The sequence below is a fragment of the Dipteris shenzhenensis genome, unplaced genomic scaffold (genome assembly GCF_047967505.1).
Source record: "Dipteris shenzhenensis isolate YYH24624 ecotype China unplaced genomic scaffold, Dip_SZ_1.0 scaf0451, whole genome shotgun sequence".
NCBI classification, from domain to species: Eukaryota; Viridiplantae; Streptophyta; class Polypodiopsida; order Gleicheniales; family Dipteridaceae; genus Dipteris; species Dipteris shenzhenensis.
The window spans coordinates 32,501-41,181 of NW_028239757.1; positions in this window are offsets into that span (position 1 = coordinate 32,501).

Genomic DNA, 8,681 nt, shown 5'->3' on the forward strand with positions numbered 1-8,681 from the left:
GGGAACCCCATCGGGAAGAATTCCCGGGGGTGGAATCTCCGGTTTTACAATCTAGTAACAAGTCGAGCGAGTAGAAGCCTTCGATACATCTAGACTCCGACGAGGACAAAACAAAGATTGATTGATTTGCTTATCCCAACCATTCAGTACTCTGGAGTAGGGATTCTCGAAGAAGCGACGCTAGACTCGGATCCTTAGAAGCATTAGATTGGCCAAGAGAAGGGAGGGTATGGAGTCTTCTATCCATTATTAGAGCTTAAAATAGGCATGATATTGAATCCTCTATCGGTTGATCGACTATATGGTTATAGTCCCGATTCGGCATACGGGTGTGGGAGAACTACCTCATTACTGAGAATCTCGAATGTGGATAATGTAAATCTTCAAAGATACTATCGGTTTCTACGATATATATTATGAGGAGGTACCTCCCCCTCCCCTGACGTAAGTGAAGTATTATCCCTATTGAAGGGAGGTACATCATCTAGACTATCTTCTATCCTACTGGAAATGGATGAATCTCCCCGGGTGGGATTTGAACCTACGACCAATCGGTTAACAGCCGACCGCTCTACCGCTGAGCTACCGAGGAAAGTGGCAGATGATTCAATCCCATATACTTCCAGAGACTCTTGTTCCTTGAGCCGCCCCTTGATCTGCAAGACGTTAACCACTCGAAGACCCAAAGCTTTCTTCGAGACTTCATGAACCTCGCGTACACCCTAACTCTCATTATAGGAAGAAGCAGTAATGATAGCAATCCCTTTTGCCTTCTCGGATAGAGCCTACGAATCGGGGGGGGGGCTGGTGTGGAAGATCTCGGTCATGGTTGATCTTGGTCGTGATTGATCGCCCCCCCCCCAACCCCAAGATGCATATCGATCGATCACCAATCACTAGTTTCTATTTCTCCTTTTCCGGAAAACATAGTAGAATAGTCACAGGATACTTATAGAGGTATAAGGAATATCTTGGAAAGGAGAAGAAAAAAACTCTTAGGAGACAAGAGAAACGAAGGCAGTTAGCAGTAGAATAATACCAATCATCAATCCGAATGAATAAGAAGATACTCTCCCGCCCATGGAACCCCACGATCCGTATCGATATCAATAATTGCAGGCGGGTGGAGGATCCATAAACTTGAATCCATAAATGGAATGAATGAGTCTACGGGGGGAAAGTATGGATAAGGGGTGAAAAATGAAGAAAAAAGGGGAAAGAGAACGTGAGGGGGAGGGGGGGGGAAGTGGGGGATAGTCGGGATGAAGAAAATGAATCGGAGCTTTGCGAAACGAAAGTAGCAGTTTATGGAAAGGGTGGAATTGGTAAGTCAACAACAAGTTGTAATATATCAATAGCTTTGGCGAGACGCGGAAAACGGGTATTGCAAATTGGATGTGATCCGAAACATGATAGTACTTTCACCCCCACGGGATTCTTGATACCTACCATTATAGACACTTTGCAATCGAAGGATTACCACTATGAAGATGTGTGGCCTGAGGATGTCATTTATAAGGGTTATGGCGGAGTGGATCGTGTTGAAGCAGGGGGACCACCTGCGGGAGCTGGTTGTGGGGGATACGTAGTGGGAGAAACGGTTAAATCATCGAAAGAATCGAATGCTTCTTATGAATATGATACTACTCTATTCGACGTTTTAGGGGACGTAGTCCGTGGAGGTTTTGCCGCTCCATCGAATCATGCGGATTATTGCATTATTATCACGGATAATGGATTCGATGCCCCTTTTGCAGCAAATCGTATTGCTGCGTCGGTTAGGGAGAAGGCACATACCCACCCATTGCGATTAGCAGGTTTGGTGGGGAATCGGACATCTAGGAGAGATCTCATTGATAAACATGTAGAAGCCTGCCCGATGCCTGTGCTGGAAGTGTTGCCTCTCATTGAGGACATTCGGGTCTCGAGGGTGAAGGGGAAAACATTGTTTGAAACGGCTGAATGTCAATCAGATCTCAATTATGTTTGTGATTTCCATCCCAATGTGGCGGATCAGATATTGTCTCGACCAGAAGGGGTTGTGCCAAGGGAAATTCCAGATAGAGAATTATTCAGTCTGCTCTCCGATTTCTATCTGAATCCCGATGGTGGGGGGCAGAGGAATGCCCAGCAAACTCAACAGGATATTCTGCTTGATTTTACGATGATTCGAAACCGAAACTGCAAATTTCTTGTATGTGTACCCTTTCTGAGGAAACCCTTTCACGAAGACTCCCGAAACTCTCACTTTTGAATGTGAAACCGGAAATTATCACACTTCTTGCCCCATTAGTTGTGTGGCTTGGTTATATCAAAAGATCGAAGACAGCTTTTCCCCAGTGGTAGGTACAAAGACTTGTGGTTATTTCTTACAGAACGCTCTTGGAGTTACGATCCTTGCGGAACCTCGTTATGCAATGGCAGAGTCGGAAGAGGGGGACGTCTCGGCCCAATTAAATGATCAAGGGGAATTGGAGAGAATTTGTATCCAAATAAAACGAGATAGAAACCCTAGTGTCATTATTTGGATTGGCACATGTACCACGGAAATAACAAAGACGGACCTAGAAGGCATAGCACCCAAGCTAGAAAACGAACTTGGAGTACCAATTGTAGTTGCGCGGGCCAATGGATCGGATTATGCTTTTACTCAGGGAGAGGATACTGTATCAGCTGCCACGACGCATCGGTGTCCGGAATTTGACATATCTAGACACGAACAGAAACAGGATTTAGTTGGGGGTGTTGACACTGCGACGACGGAAGCGGGGGGGGCTAATCCGGAGGGACGGAAATTAAAGAATCATGCTTCAGTTCTTTTTGGATCTCTAACTTCAACTGTAGCTTCTCAACCGAATCCGGAATCGAAACGTCAATCCATTCAGGTATCGGGGTGGTTACCCTCCCAGAGATATACTGAACTTCCATCATTAGGCAAGGGAGTGTATGTTTGCGGCGTGAATCCCTCTCTGAGCCGTACAGCGACGACTCTGATGCGGCGTCGTAAATGCCAGTTAATTGGAGCACCTTTTCCTATTGGTCCTGATGGGACGCGTGCTTGGATAGAAAAGATTTGTTCCGCCTTTAATATGGAACCTCAGGGTTTGAAGGAGAGGGAGGATGAGATATGGAAGAGTCTGAGAGACTATCTTGAGATAGCAGCTGGTAAATCTATATCTTTTACGGGAGATAATCTATCAGAAATTTCTATAGCAAGATTCCCAATTCGCTGCGGAATGGTTGTCTACGAAACAGGTATTCCCTACATGGATAAACGATATCAAGCTGCCGAGCCATCTTTCTCACGAGATACTTGCAAAGAGATGGGTACACTCATGCCACGGATCGTGGAAAAACCGGATAATTATAACCAGATACAGCGTATGCATGAATTAAAACCTGATTCAGCAATTACTGGAATGGCTCATGCCAATCCTTTAGAAGCAAGAGGTATTGATACAAAATGGTCTGTCGAGTTCACCTTTGCCCAAATCCATGGATCCACTAATGCGAGGGATGTGCTTGAACTTGTTACTCGTCCCCTACGGCGTAATAATAATCCGGGGCGTCTGGGTTGGAGTAACCTGTCGAAGCAGATGGTAACAAATCACTAAATTATAGAATTATTGGGTGACGGGAAGTGACCATTGAGGGAAATGCATAGAGACGTCTCCAAATTCTTAATCATGGGATTCTGTCTCCTCATGATTAAGAAATCCATCGACTCCTTTCCGAAGGAGTTGCTGTGCTAGCTACGGGAGTGGTACGGAGAGGTTGCCGGCACTCTACGGGAAAAAAAAAAAACTGAAAAATATGGGAAGGAAATAATTATGAACGTAGAAAGCGTTCAAATGTCGTTGTATCTACTGCAGGTTTCGCTGCTTACTCGGGTGAAGGTGGCAGGTCCACCTATAATATTCGGACTATATTATGGATTACTAACAACATTACCCGTTGGACCCTCCCAAATACTATCCATAAGAGCTTTTCTTTTGGGAGGGAATCTTAGTGGTACCGTCGCTTTGAGTGGTTTGATGATGGGATAGCTACTAATATTTCTGTCAATATTCTGTTCACCTCTATATGCATTGATAGTGAAACCACATGTTGTAACTGTCCCAATAGTACCATACATGTTATTTTACTGGTTCCGAACCAAGGATTTACCGGATTATCGAACTCTACGTCCGACCAATTCACTCAGTGACTTTCGAATCGGTAATATATTCTTGGATAGTTTCATTTTCCAGATTTTAAATCCAATTCTTTTACCAAGTCCCGTATTGGCGAGACCAATTCACCTATTTATTTTTCGATATAGCAACAACATAACATTTCTGATTAGTAGTTTCGTGGGTTGGTCACTCGGTCATATGTCATTCAGCTACTTGTCCAGATTACTTCTGGTTCGCGTAGAATATGATTCACCCATACTCTACCTGCTGATGAAACGCGTCATTTACAAAACTTTTAGTATTGTTGTTCTCATTAATGTACTGGTTTATTTGGGTAAGGCTCCAGTACCTCTCTTCACCAAGAATTTTGAAGACGAACTTGTCTTGCTCGATAACAATCTCCGGGAGTTGTCAGATTCGATGCTATGGATTTTCAAGTCGTGGCCCACGTCCTTGTTCGACCCATACAAACCAAATCGTCCTTTACGATATATAGAGAATAGCCGATTCGGCGGCGATAGCTTAGTGAAGAAGCAAGTATCAAATCACTTTTTCAGCAAATGTTTGACTAGTGGAAAACAGCGGTTGGCTCTCACGGCGTTACCCAGTTTGTCGATCTTTGGAGACCAGTTAGGAACCTCGTTAGAGGATTCGGATATGCCACTTCCAGCTCATCATCTGCATGAAGACTGGATTTTGAACCAATTCAGGAAAAACAAGGATTTGAATAATGAGTTAAAGGACCGAATTCGATTCCTAGACACCGAGCCTATCTTCTGGAAAGCGATGGAAAGAAGGACCGGATTGGCTGATAACGGAGGTGAATTACCTAAGATTTATGATCCATTTTTGAATAATTCATGTCGTGCTAGGATTCCAAACTCGGATTCATTCTGGATACTGTCTGATTCATTGGCATCGCAAGCGGTTGACAACAACGAGTATGCCAATGAATTGAATTCCGGTAATAAGATTCGGGATTGGGTGTCTATCAGGTATAAAGAGTTGAGAAGCAATGAGATTCCTCTTCCCCGGGAAGCATTACCTAAAAATGCTTTGCAAATATTTATTTTCATGTTCGAAACACCGGATGATGCCGTGATTGAAGATGTTGTGGGAGAAACAAACTATTCAGTTTCGAAGGGTGATTCCACCCCCGTAACTTGGGATCAAGTCTTCAAATTTTCTTCATCTCCGACAGAGTTAGCTTTATTCTTCACCTATCTCAGAGATGATTGTGGTGCCTTCGATTGGATCCGCTTGCTAGACGTACCTCTAATTGGTGGGGAAAGACTTGACTCTTCAAAACAAAAAATACGTTCGATCCTCGAGATTGAGGAACTGTCGGAGGAATTGGCCCGCAATACTCACTTAAATATGATAATAGGTTCGATGTCGCGGGTGGGTCAACTGATATTCGTAACAGAAAGTTAAAAAATTTAGCAATCAGCGTCGGGAAGACGCGGCTGAAAACACGCAGACTGGTCAAACGTTTTGCAAAAAGCTCTGATTTTCGTCGGAAACCTATAAAAGGCTCTATGCGCTCCAGAAGACGTAAGACACTGGTTTGGGAAGTATTTCAAGATAAGGCACATTCACCTCTCTTCTTTAGATTAATGGAACTACCCACTCCGTTTCGATTTCCTGCCGGAGAATTAACTGGTGTAGATTTTGAGGAATCGGCCGGTGACGCGAGGAGAGAAACTAGTACCCAACCCGAACAGGAACTAATATCTCTTTCATCCTCGAGAGAGGGGGAGCGAGCGAAATCCGACCGCCCAGCTATAGCAGCTAGGTTCGATGTGAGTTCCATCCACACGGGGCGGGGTTTATTATTGGTTATGCAATCGACTCTTCGGAAATATGTGAAACTGCCTGTATTGATAACACTCAAGAATTTCGGTCGTATTTTATTTTTTCAAGCTCCCGAATGGGATGAGGATTGGAGTGAGTGGCGCAAAGAATCCCACATCAAATGCACCTACGACGGCGAGGGATTCTCACACACTCGTTTACCCGGTCGTTGGTTGAAGGAGGGTCTTCAGATAAAGATTTTGTATCCTTTCCGGTTGAAGCCTTGGCGTACTCGCGGGAGGAGGCGCCCAACCATTTTGGAAAATGATATGAATCCCAGGTATCTCAAGACTCGGGAATCGGGGAGAAAAAATAGATTGAGGCGAGGAAAATCTCCATCTAGCTATTTAACAGCTTGGGGATTCCAAACAGATGTACCTTTTGGAACTATTAAGAAAGATCCCTCCTTCTGGAAACCTATCCGGAAGAAATTGATGAGAATTTTGAGACGTAGTCTCGCATTGCGGACTAGGCAAATGCGTCGTCTCTACTCCAAATTGGGTGTATCCGCAAGGTTTCCATTGGGGAAATTGAATTTCCTTCGTAAAATTGAAGGGATTTGGGAGAATTGGAGTGGAACCGATTTTGTTGGGGGAGATATTCCAAATGATACAGGGACCGGGTGGAAAGAGGGGCCGTCACACGGTGAACCAGGTACTGGTGGAATAGATGAAACATCAATTCCCATTGATAATAAATCCCGATACTTTGCGGGTACCGATGATGAACCAGTAAAAGATACCGTTGGTGGATCCAAATCCGAACCCGAATCAGACATGCATGCATTCAGAAATCTGTTAACCGAAGGGGTTGGCGGGGGTGGGCGTAGCACCAAATCACTCCGTTTTAGTAAACCGGGAATAGATGACAGACTAATTAATACAAATCTGACTAGTTCTTTGAGATTCCAAACGAAATTAGTCAATATTCAGGGAATTTATTTGAGATCCCGCATATCGGTCGCAGAATTGTTTGAGAAGTATCTTCTACTAGTAGCGGGATTATTTCGAAGAGTCAATAGAGCTTTTGCTCATTATCTCGACAATTTTGCTAGATTTCGGGTGCAACTGGTGAAAGTGACGAATCAAGTTGGTGGGGTTCATGGGGATGCAAACCACCCAATTCTAGCTATTTCCGGAATTAGGGAGGGAATACCGCGAGTTATCGATAATCAATCTATAGGATTACCGTCTCAGGCGCACATTCACGACATTCTGTGGCATGTAAGCATGAAAAACAACCTGGATTTGGATTCTTTGATGGAAATTGCGGAAGATAGCAAGGATGCGGGGTATCTCGATAACCGGAAGGGATGTAAGGATAATGAGAATCTGGATGATGCTTCGGAAGATTGGAATTATCCGCGCGGTGATCATGGTTGTTATCCGAAAGGGGGAGGGGAAACCCCAGAATTTTTTGATGGCGGTAAACATGACGGGGGAAAGAGCGATTCCGTGGGATGTCCCGATGACAGAACTGGCGGGATTGTACGTGGGTATGGTATCGATGAACATATTAATAATTTTGCTACGATGCGGGGACTTTCCAAACAACTTTGGGAATTGAATGCAAATGATTTGGGGAGTTTGTTAGGCTGTCCCGACAAGTACAACCTGTCATTGGAGTTATGGCAAAAAATTGCACCGAAGAGATGGAGATCGGACATCGAAAATTTATATGGATTCAGAAGCATCGGGGGAAGTTTTCTCGCCGAGCATGAATATGTATTTCGTGATAGACAAAACGATTATTCCATATATACTGAAACCCCTTTCCTCAGAGATCGAGTGAGAAATATCAATAAACGTCGTAAATACAGTTATTTGTTACATAGTTTTATTGATTCCTCACGAGATGTAGATATACAAAAATTTCCGGCGGGGTGGAATGCGGCGATAAGGGAAACTCGTTTAGGGAATCGTATCAGAGAACTTATTGCAGGGAAGGGAATTTCTCATCCACGAATACTTGATCCGGAACGTGAGTTGAATCCGAAATCCGATTTGGTGTTGTGGGTAATTCCGGATCCCGCGGAAGCAAAGGATGTATACGAAACAAGATCGAAATTTGTACCTGGGACTTCTATTTTGTGGGAGAGGGTTCCCGCTACCCCAAATGAAAGATTTCAGAGATTAGGCACGGATTACGGGTTACAGGAAGAAGAGATTGATTCGGATGAAATACTTCTAAGAGAGAGGGGGAGTCACTATTATATTTTTCAATGGAAATGGGAATCCGAAGCATTAGAAAGAGAATTATAAAGACTGAGGGATTTGATATCTCTCATCAACGTATTAGAAAATGAGCAGGATCTTACTTCCTTCTGTGTCAATATGGGTATAGATTGCGATTTGTTGAATCTTTTTCTCAACGAAGAGAAACGCGAGATTCTAGATGATTTGTTTGTTATTTCAGCCCATCGTTTACCGCGAATATTCGATGATTAGATTCTCATGTATAAAATGGTTAGTATCCCACTGAAATTTCGAAACAGATTCAAAAGAAGATTGAATAGAAATATATTTGGCGGGTGCATGCTGCGTTTGTCACTCATCAATGGGGAGAGGAATAGGAATCGCTCCTATCTCCATAACATCGAAGATCTCCTGCTTCCGAGACATCGTCGCAAATCGCGATTTCTCAGATCCCTAT